This window comes from Mauremys mutica, chromosome 4 (assembly GCF_020497125.1).
Source record: "Mauremys mutica isolate MM-2020 ecotype Southern chromosome 4, ASM2049712v1, whole genome shotgun sequence".
Taxonomy (NCBI): Eukaryota; Metazoa; Chordata; order Testudines; family Geoemydidae; genus Mauremys; species Mauremys mutica.
Window position 1 is genome coordinate 106,706,036 of NC_059075.1, and position 22,199 is coordinate 106,728,234.

The 22,199-nt window shown below is 48.2% G+C and overlaps 1 protein-coding gene across 4 annotated transcripts in view; it reads right to left on the reverse strand.

Annotated features, from left to right (window-relative positions):
* The window catches only part of SLC22A18 (solute carrier family 22 member 18), a 141,140-nt gene that overhangs the window by 62,929 nt on the left and 56,012 nt on the right, over positions 1-22,199 (reverse strand). The gene's annotated exons all lie outside the window — the stretch shown is intronic.

The following is a 22,199-nucleotide window of genomic DNA, read 5'->3' on the forward strand; positions in this document are numbered from 1 at the left end:
CTCTGCACTGAGGCAGGACCAAGTAAACCTTAGACGATCCTTAACAGCCTCAATCCAACCTGTTCTTAAAACCTCCAACAATGGGATTCCACAACCTCTCTTGAAAGCCTATTCCAGAGTTGAACTACCTTCTAGTTAGAAAGTTTCTCCTAATATCTAACATAAATCTCCTTTGCTGCAGATTAAGGCTACAACTTCTTGTCTTACCTTGGGCAGACAGAACAATTGATGATCATCTTTATAATAGCTTGTAACCAGGGCCGGCTCCAGACCCCAGCGCGCCAAGCACGTGCTTGGGGCGGCATTTTGCCGGCAGGGCGGCAGGCGGCTCTGGCGGACCTTCCGCAGTCATGCCTGCGGGAGGTCCACCAGAGCCACGGGACCAGCGGACCTCCCGCAGGCATGACTGTGGAAGGTCCGCCGGAGCCGCCTGCCGCCCTCCCAGAGCACCCTCCGCAGGCACGTCTACAAAAGGTCCCCCAGAGCCGCGGGACCGGCAGCGCGCCCCCTGTAGCATGCCGCTGTGCTTGAGGCGGCCAAATTCCTAGAGCCGCCCCTGCTTGTAACATATTTTAAGTACCTGAGCACATCTCAACCTTTCATGTCTTTATCTTCACAGCAGTCCTGTGAAGTAGAAAGTGCAATTATTCCCCATTTTACATATAGGGAATTGAGGCATAAAGAGGCTAAGTAATTTGCCCAAGGTCAAACAGGAAGTCTCTAGATCAACAAAGTCCTAGGCTAGTGCCCTAACCTGCCTTCCTCTCTGTTCCTTTCTTCCCTTCATTAAAATCCATTTTAGATTCTGACCCAGCCACAAAGCTAATGAGATATACGGGCAGTGCATACATTTAATGGTTAAAGCCTTGTAACACATTTGCAATGTAAAGTCTGCAGGCGGCAGTTAAGGGGAGTCATTCTTAATAAGGCTCCCCTTGCAGAGTTCCTCATTCATTCTCTTCGGGGTGGGGTTGAAGAATGAGCTGGTTGAGGCCTGCTCACAAATCTAAAATGATCCCAAGGGAACCGTATGGACCCGTGAAATCAGTTGGAGGTTCTGTGCCCCTGCATCTCACAATTCTCTGCTTTCTGCCTGAGCTAGTCCTACAAATATTAAGAGGATGTGCTAAAACTGCCTTAGGACCCTCTCCAGTCCTGATGAATACTGCTCCTCCCATGCATTTCTGGGAGACAAGGAGTCACCACGGTCAGAAGACACTGTGTGCGCGAGAGGCTCAGCAGCTTGAAGGACCTGGCCTGAAGTCAATTGGAGTTGAGGGTGCTCAAGTACTTTACAAGATCTGGTGCTGTGTCAGCAGACTAGACGGTCTATTGGGAAGGAGCCAAAAAACAGCAGACACCAGGGCCGGCTCTAGGTTTTTTGCTGCCCCAAGTGAAAAAAAACCAAACAAATCTCCGGGAGTGCAACTGCCGAAGCAAAATAATAAAAGTGTGTCCAGAATGCCGTCCCTGAAATTGTGCTGCCCCAAGCACATGCTGGGTTTGCTGGTGCCTAGAGCTGGCCCTGGCAGACACTGGAGTCATATACAGTGGGTGTGATATTACTCAGTATCAGGAAGGTACTAGAACTTATCACAGCAGTTCCTATTTAATAAATCATCAGTTAGCAGCAGGAGACGAGGTGTCTAGGAGATAGGTACAATGGTATAAGTTTAATATCAACGAGTTTATCTCTAGATTTAATCATAGCTAGTATTTAAACCGGCTTCAGACAAAGGTGGTTCTGTACAAACCAAACATCAATTAAATGAAAATAAACAGCATTTCCAGATACGGGGGACAAGCTCTATATTTTAGATTGCCTTAAAGCAAAATGCCACAGCATTTGGAGCAACAAGTTACACAATAGGCTATTTTTCCATTGCTTTAAGTTAGCATGATGTTTGTATTTAATTCACTTCATAGATCTATTGCTCGTTAAGTGGAAACACTATAAAAATGAGCCTTAAAGAATAATCACCACCTGGCAACAAAACTTAATCCAGAGGAATATGAAAAACAGTTGCCGACAGGTTCAACCCGCAGTGGGCCGGATGCCAAACACGGAAACAGAATGAAGTTACAAAGGTACACTGGTGGGACAGGCAAGCTAAAGATGGAACTCTGTCAGATGCACAGCAGAACTGATCCTGTAATAAGACCAAAAGAAAAAAGCACCTCCTGTAGGTCAGAGCTAATGTGACTAAGAGACTTTTACAATTCGCGGGACTGATGTGGCTGTGGTGTACTGGGGAGGTGTGGGGGGGAATATGGGGATAGCTAATCCCCATTCTTCATTGCTCTGGCCAGCTATGTTGGCACAAAGGGGCTGTAAGGCAGATGAAAGGCCTGCCTCAGGGGATTTCCATAGCACAGGTGACTCCTAACACCTGGCACAGAGCCATCGCTGCAGTGCCGCCAGGGCAGTCCCAGGCGCAAGATGCAGCTCAGGTAGCTTGGGGGAAGAAGCAGCATGCGAGGGGCAGGAGGAGGCGTAGGCAGGGCAGACTTGTACCCTGGCAATTCTGTAACTCAGCAAGGCCCCACAGGGGCTACTGAAGCAGGGTCACAACTTAAGCTACCCTAGCTTATGCCACGCACTTCACTGGCCTCCACAACCCCTGAATAGGAGAGGTGCAAGCTGCCTCCCTCTCTGTCCCTGCATGGCACATGAATCTGTCTTCCCGTCATTGAGAAACTTTAACCTCCCCACCCCACCCCCTGAAAACTCAGGGGCTGAATCCACTAGACATCCCAGTCATTGCTGCTGGTTGCAAGAAAAAGAACCAACCGGAGTGACTGGTCAGGATATGCCTCGACATGTCTAGCTCCCCTTCTCTGATTGGTCCAGACTCCCCAGCAACATTATCTTGGTCTGAGGAATGAGGATATAATTGTAAAGTTCAAAGAGACAAGAAAACCCTTTTTAGTCTGTTGCTGCACAGCAATATCTTTGAAACGGAAATGAAACAATTCCAAGAGATAAGGCGACGGAGGAAATTAAACACACCACTACAGCTATTCTTTAGTAATATATCGCCACAGCAATAAAAGCTCTGCTTCAGACATTTCACACTGCATTCAAGAAAAGGTGTTATCCCTCTCAACAGGGCGGCATATTTAATTTATGGCTCCCCATCAAAGTTTGTAGCTTTCTCCCACTGTAGTACCCACAGTAATATTGTCCCCTAAGGCTACAGAATATTATCCAATGGCTAGGTGGTAGGGCTGCAAGGTCCAATTCAGTTTTAGTATCTAATTTAACAATGAAGTTTAGGTATGAATAATCCTGGTCCTAGATACTATGGAGACGAGCACCACAGAAATACCCATAAATAAAATGTGAATTATTAATAAAATGTATACCAAAAAGTGGGGTAAGATTTTTTTGTCGTTTAGTCAGTTCAGTCCCATTCAAAGGTGCTGGCTTATTTGACTTCTGTGGATGGGGGGCAGGCCTCCTCTGCAGATGGAGAGGGGAAGGGACACAAAGACACAGATTAACTAATGGAGAAATAAAACATAGACTGGGACAAGGTCAGACATGTAATAAAAGCCTGTCAGTGGGCGACGCCAAGCAGAGAACCCCTTGAAAGGTACTAGGCACCTTTGTCAGGGTGGATGGACGGGGCAACAAAAACAACTCCCCTCCCTCCCCCACCCAAGGAGCTAAATGGCAGGTGACAAATAATAATTAAAAAAAACCAACCAGGAATAGGAGCAAGGTCACACGTTCCAAACAGGGATCCAGGGGAGACACTAAGCAGAGTCTCTTGAAAGTTATTTGCCTTTTTCAATCCCAGAATGGTGGATGGAGCTCACCAGCACAACAGAGGCTTACTCCCTCAAATGAGGGAGAGGCCAGAAAACCCTGGAGCTAACCGATTACGGGCGACCACATGACAGAACCTACCGGCATAGGGTGCAAGTCACAGGATCAAAATGAGGGATCTAGAGAGAGACACCAAGCAGAGAACCCATTGAAAAGCACTGGCTTTGCAGCCTTGCAGAGCAAGGCCCTCGGTTTCTCCACACAGGAAGTATAGAGAATGGTTAGTGACAGTGTATGTTACTCCACACTGCCTCATTAATATTGGGCCTCTTTCTGCTGAGACTGCCAACAAGGATGCCAGTTAGTGCCAACAGTGGTAACGGCTTTGTGCTATGGACACTTGGCCAGTAGGAAGTGGACTAAACCTTCATGGTACAGGTCACTGAACAGCCTATGGACAATGAAATCTTTTCACATCTATTCACCTGGCAGGCTGGATTTGAAGTGGGCATCTAGAAGTGAGAGGCGAATAAACAGTTTCTTTACCTATCCTTAATTAAACTAAATAGCAGGCTCATCTCAATATTTGGAGTGGTTTTTGATGATATAGTGGGTTGTTTTAATTATGGTCTCAGATTGCAGAATGGTACAAACTTAAACAACTAGAGAGAGAGGCAAGAAACCAATTCTCACTCTAGTAACGCAAAACTGACAATGTTTCTAATTATAGTATGGTTGCATGAAGTTTGAATTATCCAGCTAGAAGACAGTAAATACTTTAGGCTGACTCGTGTGTTATTTTTTTCCCCTTCACAGTGTCATTCAGTGAATTTCTCTCACTCTCTCTCCATTATACGGCAGTTAGGAAGCGGACATACGGATGAAGGAGTCCCTGGTCATGAATAATGAGAGGGAGAATTTTCTAGAACAAGGCAGTAATGTGAAAGGTCTTTCTTCTTATGGGGTGATATTTGCATCCCTAAGTGATGACATAATAAGACTGCAAACAAAAAAAGCTTTATATCCTTATGCTGCTTTTGAAATCTTTCAGAGCTGACTCAGTTCCTCACTTGTAATTTGGTGAAAGGAGTTTAAAACCTATTTGCATCAGGCTGACTGACATCTAGTTGTGTGTTGTTGTGTTGTTTTTTTTTAATGTCCAATGCAAATAAAAAGACACAGCCTACATCAATATTAATAATGCTATTTTACAGTGCCTTCTGGTCCGAAGTATCCCGAAACACTTTACAGACCAACAGAATCACTTCACCCACCACTGAAATGCAGCCACCCCCATACAGGCCTTCATACAACCCAGTGTTTAAACATATCTAATCCATTGGGACTACTCATATGCTTAAAGTTAGGCACATGTACCATCATGAATTGGGACCAGGGTGGAAAGTAGCAGCTTAAGAACTAATAGAACACAACCATATAGCTCAGAGATCAAAGGATGTAGAAGATAATAGGACCTATAGGAACAGATCCCCAACATTATATTATGCTGAGCTAGGGTTTTATTAGGCTTTTAGGGCTTGATCTGCTGCCCACTGAAGTCAGTGGAAAGTCTCCCATGGGCTAAGTGGATTTTGGATCAAGCCCTTATTCTGCACAAGCTAAGCCCAGTCGTATTTCACTCCACTTGGCTGTTATTTCCTTAAATTTTTCTGTTTTCTAACTTTGCTTTATTTAGGCCACTGTGGATTTAATTGGCTGTTAGCTCTGGCTTGCAGGACCAGTTCCATCTTGCTAAAAAAGGAAAACCAAACTAAGGATTCAAACAAGTCTGTGCAGGGACAGAGGTACTCATGTGTCACAGCAGATGCTAAGACGCTGCCTGTGCACGATTGGGGCACAACAAGGAAAACGTAAAGACCAGAGGCACTGCAGACAACACCCAAACACAAACTGCATGGCAAGAGGAGGTCAAGTTGCCTTTGGAGCACATTTTCTTCTCCCCACATCCAGTGGCAGGAACAAACTGTGGGAAAATTCCTCAGGGAATTTTAAGTATTGCTGCATGATTCACTCAGCTTCTACTGGCCTGGCAGCAAAGCAGATACCAAACTGGGATGCAACAATGTCCACACAAAACAAGTTGTGCTACTGCTATACGGCCAGGCAACCGGATGCAACCAACACATTGGCTGCTACTTTGACACTCATTATAGCTATTAAAGCTGTTGGTGTAAAATTACGATGATCCACCATTACACTGAGACATTTCAACCGTATAAAAATACAACATACCCCTTTAGCTTTTAATATGCATGTATCTCACAGCCAGGAGAGACAGCTTACGGAATAAAGCCTCCTTTCAGCTGGACCTTCTCAAAATAGTATTTGGAACCATGTATAGCATACGTGTATTGCTGGCTGTTATTTAAAATAACAAAACAGAGAGTTGAGCACTCACTTAAAGGGGCACAAGCAGGTAGTCTGGCCTCCAGTTTGTTTGTTTTTTTAAAGTGGCCAGGGAGTTGTGCAGCTCTGAAGCAGACGTCATAAAGGCGATGACCTCTGAGTCAAAACCGGCCGCCTAAGCCGATGGGCATTTGCTCATTTCTGTGGGAATTGGGAAGCCATGTCTCACTGGTATAGGAAGTTAAGAGCTTGGCAGCGATAGAGATTGAGGTCTCCCGAAACCATGGTTACGTAAGCATCTGCATCGGCTGGGTTTCAACATGCGTTGCTGATCCAGAAATAATTTCCTGTTTGATTTGATAGTACTAGCAGGAATCCACAGCATAGCAGGAACAATTGCGCCACTTCATGCTGCATCCAGCTAGTCATCAGCTTTCAAGGGAAGAAAAGTTAGTCATTTCTTTTTGGCAGGTAGGCACGACTGCCTGGGAGGAAAAGGGAACTAGAATGATGCCGTAAGTCCTCTCCTGCCCCCTCAAAGAAAATCTCTGTAATAAGCCTGGCAGAGAGCACCTACCGCCTGTAGTCTTCGTCCTTTGGGTCTCCGCCTTTCATTGAACAGCTTCCACTAACCCACACACTTGTACTGTTGCCTATGGCAAAGAAGCAAGAGCTAGATGGCTAAACAGGATGCAAAGCCAGCATATAAAGTCCGAGGTCAAATCAGCATCTCATTCTGCCAGCATTCAGGGGGCTTTGAAGGAGCTGGGGGGAGAACTCCCCTCCTGCACAAGCAGTGGAGGGCTGCCATAAGTGGCTTTTTGCTGTCATGCTCACATCCCCCAGCAAAGGGCATGCTGGGATGGGAGAGCGAGCCTCCATAGTGCTCACTGGGGTGGGGCCAGGCAGCCCAAGTAAGGCTGCTGTAAATCTGACCACTCCCTGGGGCTCTTCTGATTTATGCCAGGGGCTGTTTTCAGTCCCCAGCTGGCTCAGAATCAGTGCAGCACAAGCCTGGTTACAAACACTTTTGTGTTGCCCCACCTCCCCCAGGGCTGGGCCTTTCATGCTGCCCCTACCAGGAGGCACAGCCCAGACTCTGTCTCAGAGAGATTTTACTGTATGGCCTTTATGAGGGTCACTTGCAAACTGAAGATTTACTGGAGTTCACTCTAGAAACAACAGGGATTTAACTTCTGCCCACTCCATAGCCTGGAGCATCAATATCCTTTTGAGCAAGAAAACAAGACAGGAATCTCCTTCATGAAACAAAAGTAATCATCTGTGGATCTCAGAGCAGTTTGCAGAGGTGGGTAAACATTTCCCAGATGAAACAGAAGTGCAGAGAACTGACTTTCTCCAAGTCTCACAGTGAGACACTGGCAGAGAACCCAGCCCTCTGACTTTGAGGATAGAGCCCTTTGCACTACACCAGTGGTTCTCAACTAGGGGTCCGAGGTTCCGTGAGCAGGTTTCAGGGGGGCCACCAAGCAGGGCCAGCGTTAGGCTCGCTGGGGCCCAGGGCAGAAAGCCAAAGCCCTACTGCCTGGGGCTGAAACCCCCGGAACTGCAGCCGAAGCCTGAGCAAAGTATCCTTTGCAGGGCCCCCCTTGGCAAGGGGCCCCAGGCAATCACCCTGCTTGCTACCCTCTAACACCAGCCCTGGCTTTTACATACAGAAAAACAGTTGTGGCAAAGCTGGGCCATGGAGTTTTTATAGCATGCTGGGGAGGGGCTCAGAAAGAAAGGTTGCGAACCCCTGCACTACACCACATTGCCTGAAGACATTCCAGTAACTTACAGATTGGTCCAGAGAGGGTGTACTCCCCCGAGGAGACTTGCTGCTCAGGTCTACCCCAGGAACAGAGACGGTCACTTCTGAGATGCTCCCTGCATCAGCTGGCTCAGAAGCAGAGACCCATCAGCCAAGAAAAACTTTGCTACTCTTCTGTCTGTCCCTTTTTTCTTTCCAAACCCAAGACTCTCCTTTAAAATTAAAGATGTATACATCTCAGGCCTGGTCTACACTAGGACTTTAATTCGAATTTAGCAGCGTTAATTCGAATGAACCGCGCACCCGTCCACACCAGGAAGCCATTTAATTCGACCTAGAGGGCTCTTTAGTTCGAATTCTGTACTCCTCCCCGACGAGGGGAGTAGCGCTAAATTCGACATGGCTATGTCGAATTAGGCTAGGTGTGGATGCAAATCGAACTTAGTAGCTCCGGGAGCTATCCCACACTGCACCACTCTGTTGACGCTCTGGACAGCAGTCCGAGCTTGGATGTTCTGACCAGCCGCACACTCAAACGCTGCTTGGACTAATGAGGGAGCAAACGGACACGCTCCGGCGCCTTGTGCATGTTCTGCAGGACTGCAGGCAGGAGGACAGAGCCCCCCTGCAGTGTAACTGCAACCGCCCTCCCCCGCCACAAAGTCCCATACCCCCCTCACCCAAAATAACCAGAAGGAGTGGCGCCAGGGGCCGTGAAAACTGTCACTGCACTCCAGCAGAGTGCTCAAGTACCCAAAAGCTCTCATACCCTAAATTTTGAGAAGTCCTTTCCTTCCCGCCTCACCCAAGCCCCCGTCCCAGTTTCATCCCCTAACTGTCTAGTTGATAATAAAAAATACTTTTCTGTTAATTACTGTTTCCGTCATGTTCTTTTAGAGGAGACTGTGTTTGAAGGGGGGGAAGAGAGTTGGTAATTGGACAGGACAATCACCTTTACCAGGGTACAGACACGGGGGCAGGATCAGCAGCAGGTCACACACACAGTGCAGTCAGTAGGCACCCTGGTCGGTATGGGAGGTGGTTTGCAGGTTCTGTGTGGGTGGGGGGGTCCGTGACTTTGTAGCGGGGAGGGGGGTTACAGATCTCATGCAACGGTCCCTGTCCTGGACCACAGAGGAATCTGTATCCGTCCTCCCCCGCCAAAAGGCCACATAGCCCCCGCACACAGAGTCCCAAAAAGGAGGGATGGCAGGCTCCGTTGAAACAACCAGTCCAGCACTGCAGACCGCTCTGGGAGCAGGAGCCTGTCATTCCTCGAGTTTACAGGCGGTCTTTACATCACCGCACACCCTACCCAGCACAGTCCGCGTCCCAGTTTCAACCCTTTAACGCAAAGTCATCAATAAAGAAACCTTTGTAAAGTTACAGTGGAACATGTATTTTATTTTTAAACGTGTGTTGGAAGTGGGGGAAGCGGGGTGGACGGGGTATGTAACTGCAGATGCTAGTCAACAGTAACTTGGTAAAGAAACAGGGGCAGGTTCAGCTTCTCTGTAAAGAAACTGAACAGTCACAGGTCACGCTGTTCGCTGCTCGCTGGTACTTGAAGAGTTCCTTGTCACTGTGCAAGGCGCCTGCATAGGGCTTCACGAGCCAGGGCATTAGCGGGTAGGCTGGGTCCCCGACGATCACTATAGGCATCTGCACATTCCCAAGAGTTATTTTGTGGTCCGGGAAGAAACTACCTTCCTGCAGGCGTCTAAACAGAGCAGAGTTCCTGAAAACACGCACGTCATGAACTTTGCCTGGCCACCCGACGTTGATGTTGGTAAAACGTCCCCCATGGTCCACCAGTGCTCGCAGCACCATTGAAAAGTAGCCCCATTTCTCAGCAGCTGACTATGGAAGAGGTGGACGATAAGGTGCGAGGAGTTGACAACGGCCATAACTGCAGCGGGCTCCGTGCTCACAGTGCTGTGGCGCCCGCGCTGTCACTGAGCAGAAAAGTGCATGAACAGATTGCCCGCAGGCGCTTTCGGGGAGGGAGGGAGGGCGTGATTGACGGTTCAATGATGACAGTTACCCAAAACCACCCTCGACACATTTTTTCCCCCAGCATGCATTGGGGGGAAATCCCAGAATTCCAATGGGCAGCGGGGAGTGCGGGAACTGTGGGATAGCTTCCCACAGTGCACCGCTTCCAAAGTCGACGCTGGCCCCGTTACTGTGGACTCACACAGTCGAATTAGTGTATTTAGTGTGGATACACAACTTCGACTTCATAAGGTCGATTCCACAAATTCGAATTAAGTTGATTCGAAATAGTCTTGTAGTGTAGACATACCCTTAGATTCAGAGATTTTTAAGGCCAGAAGGGACCATTATGACCATCTAGTCTGACCTCCTGCATACAGTAGGCCAAAGAACCTCACCCAATAATTTTTGCACCAAACCTATAAGTTCTGTTTGAGTTACACCATCTCTTTTAGAAAGACATCCCATCTTGATGTAAAGACAGTAAGTGATGGAGAATCCACCATGTCCTGTAGGGAACTCAGACAGAGTGAAACACCACCAACAGGGAAGTGAAATGGTAAGTCCCAAATTGCTACAATGCACATCAAAGGATGTTCATTCTGCTCAGAGTGAAGTTTCATTCCACTCCAAATGGGCTCCAAAGTTAATAGGCTTATAATGCAAAGCGCATCATCTACTTGGCAGATGTGGAGTAATGTGTTCCCAACCAGGTTACCGCACCTGCCTTCCTTCAGCCAGAAGAGAGGATGAAAGGAGTCCCCCTACTGCGGCTCTGGGACAGTGGAGAGATGCAGGAGATAAAGAGAAGCCTCCTCTCCCCTGACTCGGAGCTCCCCTCCATAGCGTCGGGGGGAGAAGAGAAGTCCCACAGGCTGTCAGAGCTGCAGCATGGCTCCCACAACATGCATATTTTATAAGTGAGGCAAAATGGACAGTGTGAAAGGTGCATAAGTGCCAGTTTTAGGAGAAGAGACGCAATTCTTGCCATCCTAATGGCTCTATGGCTCTTCTTGGCTCTGTGCAGCTGCAGAAAGCAGCTGGGCTGGTTTTCAGCCTCCCCAGCTTCATGGGGAGCTAAGGTAGGGGGGAAATTAAAAGGAGATGGTGGTTGCTGTTGCTCAGCTGACTCAACTTGGTAGCTGCTGCTGCTCCCACAGCCTAGTAGAGTGAAGACGGGTAGCTACTCCTGATACAGTGCAACTCTGCCTACAGGGTATATTAACAAAAGCACAAATGGGAGTTCAGTGCCCAAATCCCACTGAGTTCCAGTACTGCCAGTTGTGCTTTTCAAATCAACCCCTGTCTATTCTTGCATGAAAACAGTTGTCTGAACTATGTAAACTATGTTCTAGTGCAGCATAAAGGCCTACTGTAGGCAGGCCAAACGCACAGGATCCTGGGGAAAAAGTAGCTTCTAAGAGTATGTCTGACTAGAGATGATCCAAGTATCTGTACACCCAGGAGTGCTTTGGTGAGCAGGTCATAAACTGAACCCAGCACCAAATTTTGCCGCTGGTTCTTATCTCAAATGAGCTGAAGCAGAACTCTGGATTCAAACATCAAAAACTTTTGAATGTTCAAAATCTGGATCCAAGTTCTGAGATTTGGGCTTTACTGTACTTTCAACAGAATTCAGCCCAACCACGCTGATCCTTTAAACTGAGTGTTTAAACACAGTTCCCCCACAAGAGCAGAGGGGGCCAAAATGAAATGGATCATTTCTTTGTAAGTAGATTCCATTGTCTAACATCGACTTTGCATCAGGAGCTAGTGAAAAGTTACAGGAAAATAAATGATGATCTATACTGCAAAACTCTGTTACAAGAATGAAAATTAACTATTGGTAATGCACGAGGTGATGAGAGAATCTGCTGAATCAATGCAGCTAGGGATCTAGTTCAAGCTTGTAGCTCACCTACTATCTCAAACATCCTTTATTTTGTCCCACTGTACCTCAAAGTATTAAATCTGGGTCAGATCCTCAGTTAGTGTCAAATGGCATAGCTCTATTGAGGTCAGTAGGGTTGCCACCCGTCCAGTTTTCACCCGGGCAGTCCAGGTGCCAGCTGTGTCCAGGTGCCATTTGACAAGCCCTGATGTCCGTTTTTTTTAATCTGGAGTGGGGGGTGGGGTGGGGAGAAGAGGCAAAGCTGGGGCCAGGCCTTAGGGGAAGAGGTGGAGCAGGGAGAGAGGTTTCTAATGGTTACCAGCCATTAGAAAGCTGGCAACCCCTATGAATCAGTGGATACACCTGCCTGAGGATCTGGTGCTGTGACTAAGTATTTCACCTTTGAAATAGCTTCCTTTGAAATGAGATATTTGCCATGTGCACCCACTTTCCTATGGTGTAAGGTGTTTTTTAATATATATTTTAAGTAAACTTTCACGAAAGAAACATGTCACATAATACACAACCCATGAAGAGGCCACTGAACCTCTTACAGGAGGGACAGTGCCCTACAGTAACAAACAATGGGCTTGCACCTATAGAAAGTGCCATAACACTGACGAGTCTGAGCTACAGCTACAGGTGGCCCTAACGTGTCCTATAAAAGTTGCCATGTGGCAATCAATATGGCTGGGTCCTTGTCTGAAAGGGCCATAAGACACTCAAATGCAGCTACCTCAAAGATGTGGATGAACCATTAACTGATAGATAAGGTCTTCTCTGCATACTGTTTTTTTAGGATTTAAATGGGAGACCTAGGGCTATATAGCGCTTGGATGTGCTGACGTGGCAAACTAGAGCTTTAACTTCAATTCAACATCAAAGAAAAATACCCTGCCTCAAGCAAAGGGCAAAACTCTGCTCTCAGATCTGCCTGTTGGATCTTGACTCCACTATTCAGCTCTGTATCAGAGCCACAATACCCACCAGATGTAAAACTCTTGCTACGTTGGATACAAACGAATAGCAGGGATGTGATATCTGTACATTGACCTCTTCCTTTTGTACCATTCGGCATGTTTAATAAGGCAAACAATCTGGTGCCTGCTGTTAAACTTCACCCACAGCTCATTCGTTTTCCTTTCTTCTGCATTTTAGATTTTTCTCAAATAAATAAAGTCACATTTAGCAAATAAAAGTTAGCCTAAGTGCCATAAAACTGCTCCTGTCAGAGGCTAGTCAGGCATTCCAGAAAGCTTGCAGTGCCTGACTAAATATTTGCACTCCAATGGCTCATTTCCAAAGTCCAAAAATAGATAATGATTCAGGGCTAAAAAATGTCCAGGTCTGTCTATTTGTTTCACCACCCATTTAGCGTTACATTTTAAATCCTTAGTAGTGTACTATTCACACAGCACTGCTCCTGGCTAGCAAGCAAAATGCTGTCGTGTACCTATGTAAAAGCAGACTTATAGGTATTTAGTGCAATGGCCTTTGATCTGCAGATGAGGATCCGACTTTATTCTTTTTGGTGGATTTAATGGCAATCTGACCCTGGGTCCTGTTACACTGATTAAGTTAGGGCTCTCTAGTGACTGGACTGCTGAATTCAGTTTTTTATTGTTCTTTTAGTTTCACGTTTCTCAATGCACTCAGCTGGGCATCAAGACTCCCCTCTGATCTAGAATTAGTACAAATTGGCACAAGTTACTGAATGCAACCTCTCAACTGGGCATTTGCAAATGCATGTATTTGCATGCACCAGGCTGTGTGACTGCAAATTTTGCAGATGCATTTGCTGAAGCCCTTTGGCCATTTTAGCTCCATGGCTACCTGGTCCATTCATCATTATGTGCCAAATGTTCTGAGACCAAGGACTATTTCTAGTTATTGTATTAGATAACGATCGGCATCTGATCCCTGTCCAGGAAAATCCAAGCCCTCTGCAGGTGTACAGGAAAGTCTTCACAGAGTCTTTGAGACCTGCAGACTGCAAATGGAAAAGTTTGTTGTGCAGTGTCCAGGTGAAAAACATAAGTGATACAACTTTTGGAAATATAGACAAATTATATTTGAGCAATTGGACACAAAAGTTCACACAGAATTATGCAATAAGAACACACCTGGGAGTGGTGTCAAGCATGAGACTGAGCATCATCAATCATGAGACAGGGTACATCTACAAAGCAAAAAAACCCCATGGCAGGGAGTCTCAGAGTCCAGGTCAACTGACTCAGGTTAGCAGGGCTTGCACTGAGGGGATAAAAATTGCAGTGTAGACATTTGGGATCAGATGAGCCCAGGCTCTGGGACCCTCCACCTCAGTGGGTTTCAGAGCTTGGGCTCAAGCCTGAGCAGAAACATCTACCCTGCTATTTTTAGCTCCACAGTGCAAGCCTAAATCAGATGACCCAGGCTGAGATTCCTTGCTGCACATCTTGTTCTACTGTGTATAGATGTACTCTACATGTCATCAACCAACAAGGTGTGGACATATTAATAGTACAGACTCCTTGAAATGTATTGAAGGTTTTCCTCAAATGATTTCAATTTTTCTTTTCAACCAACAACTGCTTTTAGAAGTAGGTATCCTTCTACCACGAAAAGTAAATCCTGGTAGATTGGGGGTATTTCCAGCATCTTATTAGGAAGGATTTGCCATAAAGGCAGGGGTGAGCTCCAGCCGGTTCGCAGCGGTTCGCACGAACCCGTTGTTAAATTTAGAAGCCATTTTAGAACCGGTTGTTAACTTCCAGGACAACCAGGTTCTAAAAAGTTTTTAAATTTAACAAAGCTCGGGCAGCTGTCCACCCGGCCTCCAGCCCCAGCTAACCTCCTCCTCTCCCCTGAGCTCCGCCCTCCTTCTCCTCCCCCTCCCCTGCTTCCCGCGAATCAGATGTTCGCGGGAAGCCTGAAACGAGGAGAAAGCAGGTAAGCCGGGCGGGGTGGACCGCGCGAGTGGCCCACTCCAGGTCCACTTTGAGCGCCTCCCCCTGGCCCCAGCCAAGCTCCCCAGCCCGGTCCCTGCCAAGCACCCCCGGCTCGGTCTGGTCCCGGCTGAGCGGCTCCGACCCGGCCCAGCTCGGGACCCGCAGCACGGGCTTTGGTGAGGGCCGGGAGAGTCAGGTCCCGCGGCGGCGGCTTGGCCCCGGTGCCGGCCCGGAGAGTCGGGTCCCGCGGCGGCGGCCCGGCCCCGGTGCCGGCCCGGGGAGTCGGGTCCCGCGGCGGCGGTCCGGCCCCGGCCCCGGCCCCGGCCCCCGTGCCGGCCCGGGGAGTCGGGTCCCGCGGCGGCGGCTCGGCCCCGGCGCCGGCCCGGGGAGTCGGGTCCCGCGGCGGTGGCTGAGCGGCTCCGGGAGTTGGGCCCCCCGGGGCGGTCATGGTTCTGGGGGAGTGGACCCGGTCCGGCCCCAGGCAGTGTGGTAAGGGGGCAGGGAGGGGGTGGGTTGTCGGGGGGTGTATAGGGGTCAGGGTTGTCAGAGGGCAGGGAACAGGGGGATTGAATGGGGGCAAGGGTCCCGGGGAGCAGTCAGGAAAGAGCAGGGTTGGATGAGGTGGTGGGGGCACTCAGGGACAGAGAGAAGGGGTAGTTGTATGGGGTAGGGGTTCTGGGGGGCCATTGAGAATGAGAGGAGGGGTTGGGTGGGGCGTCAAGGGGCAGTCAGGGACAGGGAAGGGGGGATGGGTCAGGGGTCGGGGTGTGTGTGTGTCAAGGAACATGAGGGGTTGGATGGGGCACGACCCCCCCCGGGGGGGGGGAGGAGGGAACCGGTTGTTAACATTTTGGCAGCTCATCACTGCATAAAGGATCAGTCCATCCATTATCTTACATCATCTAATGGTGGTCAGCACATGATATTTCAGAGGTTAACACAAAAAAGGGGGAGGGGACACCACAAACAACTCATGACACACTTAATCTGTTGCACAATTCTGCATGTTGGGAAGATTCCTTCCTGACCCCTGCAGAAAATAAGGTTCAGCTCTGAAGCGTGAGACTCTCTTTCTCTTACTTGCTCAGCTTTTAAAGACAAATGTTTTTAGTGGCACAACTCCTTTTAAAATCCAGACACAGTGTTTGCCTCTCTCATCTCCTATAGCATGAAATTCCACAGTATTTTTGTTGTTCCTATTGTTTCTTTAATACATACACTGCAAGTTTTTCTAAAGCTTATGGATTGTTTAATTCCCGACACCACAAATTTGTTTACCTAGGGCTTGATCTGAAGTGCACTGAAGTCAAAGGAAACATGCCCATTGACTTCAATGAGCTTTGGATCAGGCCCCGAGGTAACAAGGGGGGAAGGGATAACTCAGTGGTTTGAGCATTGGCCTGCTAAATCCAGGGTTGTGAGTTCAATCCTTGAGGAGGCCACTTAGTGATCTGGGGCAAAAATCAGTACTTGGTCCTGCTAGTGAAGGCAGGGGGCTGGACTTGATGACCTTTCAAGGTTCCTTCCAGTTCTAGGAGATTGGTATATCTCCTATTATTAAGAAAAAACAGTCAAATCTAGTAAAAATGAAACAGAGCACACACAAAAGGCCTAAAAGCCACATTCTGTACTGACAATCTCAATCCAAATGTTTTTGTCTAGGACATCAGAAAACAATGGAATATGTTCTGGGAATGTGAAAGCTAATACTGTATACAGATCACAAAGGAATATACATGTAAAAAACCACTCAAATCAGACATTAAGTAATACTATATGTAAGAGAGACAAAAACTGTATGTTGGCCAACATTTTCCAAAGTAGTTTTCAGATTTTGGGTGCTTAACTTGAGACATCTTAAAGGGGTCTGAGTGCCAGAAAGTACTGAGCACTCACCATTTGAAAATCAAGCCCCCATAAGGTGTCTTAACTTGGACATCCAGAAATGGAGGCACTTATAATCAATTACTAGTCACTTTTGAAAACCCGGGGCACTGCTTTTATTTATGTAGGGCACAGAGATGCACTGTGCTTTACAAGTCTATAAAATGAAAGGTCCTCGTTCTAATCAATTTACAGTCTAACACATGCACTCCCCTATCCTAGCTCCAACGTGATGGGATGAGGTGCTATGACCCAATAACTCCTTAGTGACCAGATGTCCTGATTTTTTAGGGACAGTCTCGATTTTTGGGTCTTTTTCTTAAATAGGCTCCTATTACCTCCTCACCCCCTGTCCCAATTTTTCACATTTGCTGTCTGGTCACCCTACCTTAATGCCAGCTGGCAAGTGTGTTATAGGAATGTCCTGATTCTGGTACGTGCATTCTGGTTCACCAAGAATATCATGTGAGGTCTTAAATGAAAGCCAGGATCACACTGGCCAGTAATAGCATTGTGGAATGTATGTACAGATACTATGTAAGGAGTTAGTATATCTGCGCCCCCCAGGACTTTAAAATATGTTTTAAAGTCTGGTGTTAAGACAGAGTTGACAAATTGGTTTCCTGTCAGACAAAAGATGTTTATTCGGTCTCCGTGGAGAGGTAAATTAAGCATTGTAAACTAACACAATGGATACTATTGAAGTCAACTGAGAGATGTGAAATCAACAAGGAAGCAGCACACAGGAAATTTAAGCCACCAGTGGTTAAGCCTGCCCCTGAGTACAGACAATGAACTTTGGGGATAGAAGTAGAAGGTAAAGAAGATACACCCCTTTTATCCTGCTCCTAGGAAATAAATGGGTGGTGCATTTACATTCATGAAAATGGGATCTCAGCTAACCTTGGTGGCTATTTATACAAAAGATGTTGGGTGAAATAAACTTCTTTAGACAGGAAGTTATCCTGATACTTACGTTTACTCTCTAGAAAGTGTGTTATAATTTTGTTTTGTATGTAACCTGTTGTTTCCAATATTCTAACTCACTATCACTTGAATCTTTCATAATAAACTTATTTTTGTTTTCACCATAAATATATCTCCGTGCGATGGTGTCATGCAAAGTGCTGATCCTGGGTTGACTCATCTTGGTTGGTGTGTACTGTATTTCCTTGGGGGACAGCAAACCTGGTATTTGTGTGAGCGTTCAGTGGATAAGAGGTTGCACACTACAGGGAATGCCTCAAAGCAGTGGGTTTCAAACTTTTTAAGCTGTGTGTCCCATTCCAAATAATGTAGTCTACCATGGACCCCCATCTGAGATAGGGTCGTAATACATCTATGATTAGACTGCCAAGTCTGACTAAATAAAACGTGTTGTCCACCATTACAGGATTTTTCTTGCATACCCCCGATGAGAGCTCGTGTCCCCCAAGGGATACGCGTATCCCAGTTAGAAGAGCACTGCCTCAAAGGAACTTGGGTACTGGGGTACAGCTATTGTTAGTCTGCAAGCCAAAGTCAGGGCTGGCAAAGCCCAGAGAAGACTGCCTGGGAGGCTCACAGGCGGGCGGTGTCAGGGCGCTGATACCCAGTTATGCACAAACAAGTCTTCCTCATGTGGGAGGGAGGGGGATGAGAAGTAAACTCAGTCCAGTGACCCGAGAACCATCACCAATGCAGGCACTGACAGCGAGGGGAGGACATGAGTATAAAGCTACTGTATGTATCCAAAATGGAAAGACTGGTGAAGGAAGGGTTCACAGAGAAGTGGGTTTTGCAGAGAGATACGGAGGAGGGAGGAGATGCTTGCAGCACTGAAGCAATTCCAAATGTGGGAGAGGGATGGCCACGGGGGTAATGGTACCTTATGCAAAGTTGGGATTTGCTGCCTTCATAATCACTCCATACCCATCCTTCCACCAAGCCACTGCCAGCAACTCAGGCAATCCCTTCTTTGTGCCAGTCCCTTCCCCAATGTCCCTCTCCCTTCCATCTCAGGCAGGTGCATTTAAATTCCCAGTTGTGTCCAGAAGCCTGTATACTGGCTTAGAGGCGGAAAAGAATGAGAATAACCTCACTGCTATTCAAGCAAAGCCCTTGGATATGTGGCTTCTTAGGCAGCCGCCCCCTTAGACCAGTGGTCCTCAAACTATTTATATTGGCAAACCCTTTCATGCAACAAGCCTCTGAGTGCAACCCCCCTTACGAATTACATTTTAAAAAATATTGAACACTATTTTACATGCAGGAGGCAAAGCGGGATTGGGAATGGAGCTGGGGAGGGGATCCCAAGCTGACAGCCCCACCATGTGTGAGGCTGACAGCTCACAACCCCCACGTAATAATCTTGTGACCCCACTGAGGGCAGGTCACGACCCCCAGTTTGAAGACCCCTGCCTTAGACTATGCTAAACCCAAAGCTACACAAGCCAGGAAACACAATGTAACCTGAAACTGCACCCTATTCCATTGTGCCTTTTCCCTCATTCACGAGATATCAGGTCGCTTGCAGTTTGAAGACCCTCTGCACAGTGGGGTAATGATCAGTGCTAAAATACCAGCCATTCCCGATACACTAGAGGACAGAGGGTAAGGAGTGATATCCTGCCCTTACTTTCATCAGCAGCATATGGAGGAGTGGTGAGGTTTAATGTATAGTTCAAGAGCCTCCTTCCTAAGGCAGGGCAGGATCGTTCAAGGCAAGCCAGGGAGTGCTGGAAACAGAACAGTATGCTCCTGCAAGGGACCACGGCACAGTAGCAGGTCTGCTAGCCAGCTGAGGGCCTGGTCACACACCCTACCTGCAGGGCTGGTGCAACCATTTAGGCGACCTAGGCAGTCGCCTAGGGCGCTAGGATTTGGGGGGCGCCATTTTCTTCGGCAGCAACCGCGGCGGCTGGATCTTCGGCCGCCCCGGTCGCCGCCGGCATTTAGGCGGAGGGAGCTGGGACAGGGGAGCGCGGGGAGGGCCGCCTGCAGCAAGTAAGGGGTGGGGGCGGCATGCAGAGGAACTCCCCGCCCCAGCTCACCCCTGCCCTGCCTCCTCCCCGAGCACGCCATGGCTGCTTCACTTCTCCCGCCTCCCAGGCTTGTGGCGCCTAAGTTGATTGGCGCTGCAAGCCTGGGAGGTGGGAAAAATGAAGCAGCGACAGCATGCTCGGGGAGGAGGCGGGGCAGGCGTGAGCTGCTTCACTTCTCCCGCCTCCCAGGCTTGCAGCGCCAATCAGCTTAGGCGCCGCAAGCCTGGGAGGCGGGAGAAGTGAAGCAGCCACAGCGTGCTTGGGGAGGAGGCGGGGCAGGGGTGAGCTGGGGTGGGGGGTGCCTCAGGGCAGAGGGTGGGGAGCTGCTGCAGGGGGGGGCGCCTCAGGGCGGAGGGGGGGCCTCAGGGCAGGGGTGCAGGGAGGACGCAAGGTGGAAGTTTCACCTAGGGTGCGAAACATCCTTGCACCGGCCCTGCCTACCTGGATCCCACTTCCTTGGGGCCATGTGCCTGAGACCACAGTAGCTGAGTTAGGTGGGATTCCTGTCTTGTTGCTATGTGAATGCACTGTGACTGGTGGAAGAGAGGAGACTCCTATATCTTCTTTCCCACCAGTGCACCAGCTCAGCTTAGGGCAGGGTTTGGCCACAGCAGGAGTGAAAGGTTTTGCAATACAAATGGTGCACTGAATCGGTCTCTCCTTACACCTCAAAGAACATTTTTTTTCCTCCTGTTGTTGTGGCATGTCATTATTCAGGTAAAAGTCAAGCTTCAACAGGCACCACACGCTCTGGTGATCATGGAGACAAGCAATTCAGAAACCTCTTTGGCCCCCAAAGGCAAAGAAAGTATTCACGGTCTGGATGTTTCACATACCTTTGGTATACACAGTTTTTAGGCTGTATTGGTGTATTGGCCAACAAGAATGTTTCATAAGGGAATTGTGATGAAACAAAAACCTGCGCTGACCCCTTCAAGCTGAATGCAGTTCATACTAAGAGTCACACAGTTCTCATTTTCTTATCCAAATACTACAGTGGCTTTAGCCTGCGAACAGAAGTGGACTAAAAGGAAAGGAAGAATTGGATGGCAGCAGGGAGGCTAAAATCCAGGGCTCCAATGTTAAATGTTCAACAAGGAGGACTCCCAATTCAACTTCTCTCCTTCCCTCTCAGGCAGTAAATATTGTATTATGGTAGCATGGAGAAGCCCCAACTGAGAACAAGGTCCCATTTTTCTAGGCACTGCATACACGCATAGTAAAAGGCCATCCCTGCACCAAAAAGTTCACAGTTAAATACACAACAGAAGTATTATTAGCCCCATTTACAGGTAGGGAATGCAAGCAGAGATTAAGTGACTTTCCCAAGGTCACACAGGAAGCCTGTGGCAGAGGTGGGCCCTGATCCAAGATCTCCCAAGTCCTAGTTCAGGGCCTAAGTCACAAGGCCATTCCTTCCTCGCTGTTTTGCCTTAACAAAGAAACAGTATTTCCCCCTCCATTTGAGCCCTAGCAACACTGCCAGAGTTGCAGTCCAGTCATGAAGTTTTCCATTAGTGAGAAGGTCAGATGTAGCTCTAGTGAGTAATGAGCAGACACTGGGGAATATTGCACAGCCTGCATATTGAGGGTTAAATAGTACTCTCTGATATTTGCATGCTATTCCCATCAACTTTCAGACCAGAATCGAGCCAGGAGTATTTTGGTCTTTCCATATAATCCTTGGGAATTACATTTTTATTATTTCCAGGTTTCTAGCTCTTTCCATTGCAACAAGGCTTCACAACTGCTGCCTTATCGACATAGCTTTCAAGAAAACTATCTCGGACAAATACCCGAGTGTGACCCATAACCTCCAAGTGATGCTCCATTTTCAAAGCCTAGGTCTGGAGCTGCTTAAATATCATAATTACTCCACAAAAGCAACCTATGAAACACACTGTCTGTTGGCTGCAGGGTAGGCACTAAAATAAGGTTGCTACACTCACCCTCCATCAGCTCACTTTCTGAATGCAAGCGTAACACCCCCCATTCTGCAAAGCACGACTTTCCTGTCCAGTGGCATAGGCTAGAAAAGATTAAGGGTTTTCCTTTCCCTTCACTCCCTGGCACATTTCTCTCCATTTCCCAATCTTCCTTCCCCTGATATAATTACAATGCAGCACCTTTACTCCAGACAGAGGTTAGGTCGATGGTACACAGGCTCTTTAACTACACAGAGCCTGCGATGAAGTGATAAGGACTGCACTCTCTGACAACTCAGCCTTTTACATTCCAGGGGCTGAGAGCCAGGCTGGGATCTCCCATGCTGCTGACTGGTATTGCACCATTTGAATGATTTCAGATACACTTAGGTAGGCAGGGCCGGCTCCAGAGCCCAGCGGGGCAAGCACCCGCCTGGGGCGGCCCTTTCCCGGGGGGGCGGCAGGCTGGGCCGGCGGACCTGCCGCAGTCATGCCTGCGGGAGGTCCACCGGAGCCCCGGGAGCAGCGGACCTGCCGCAGGCATGACTGCGGAGGGGGCGCTCATCCCGCGGCTCCAGTGGACCTCCCGCAGGCATGACTGCGGACGGTTCGCTGGTCCCGCGGCTCAGCTGGACCTC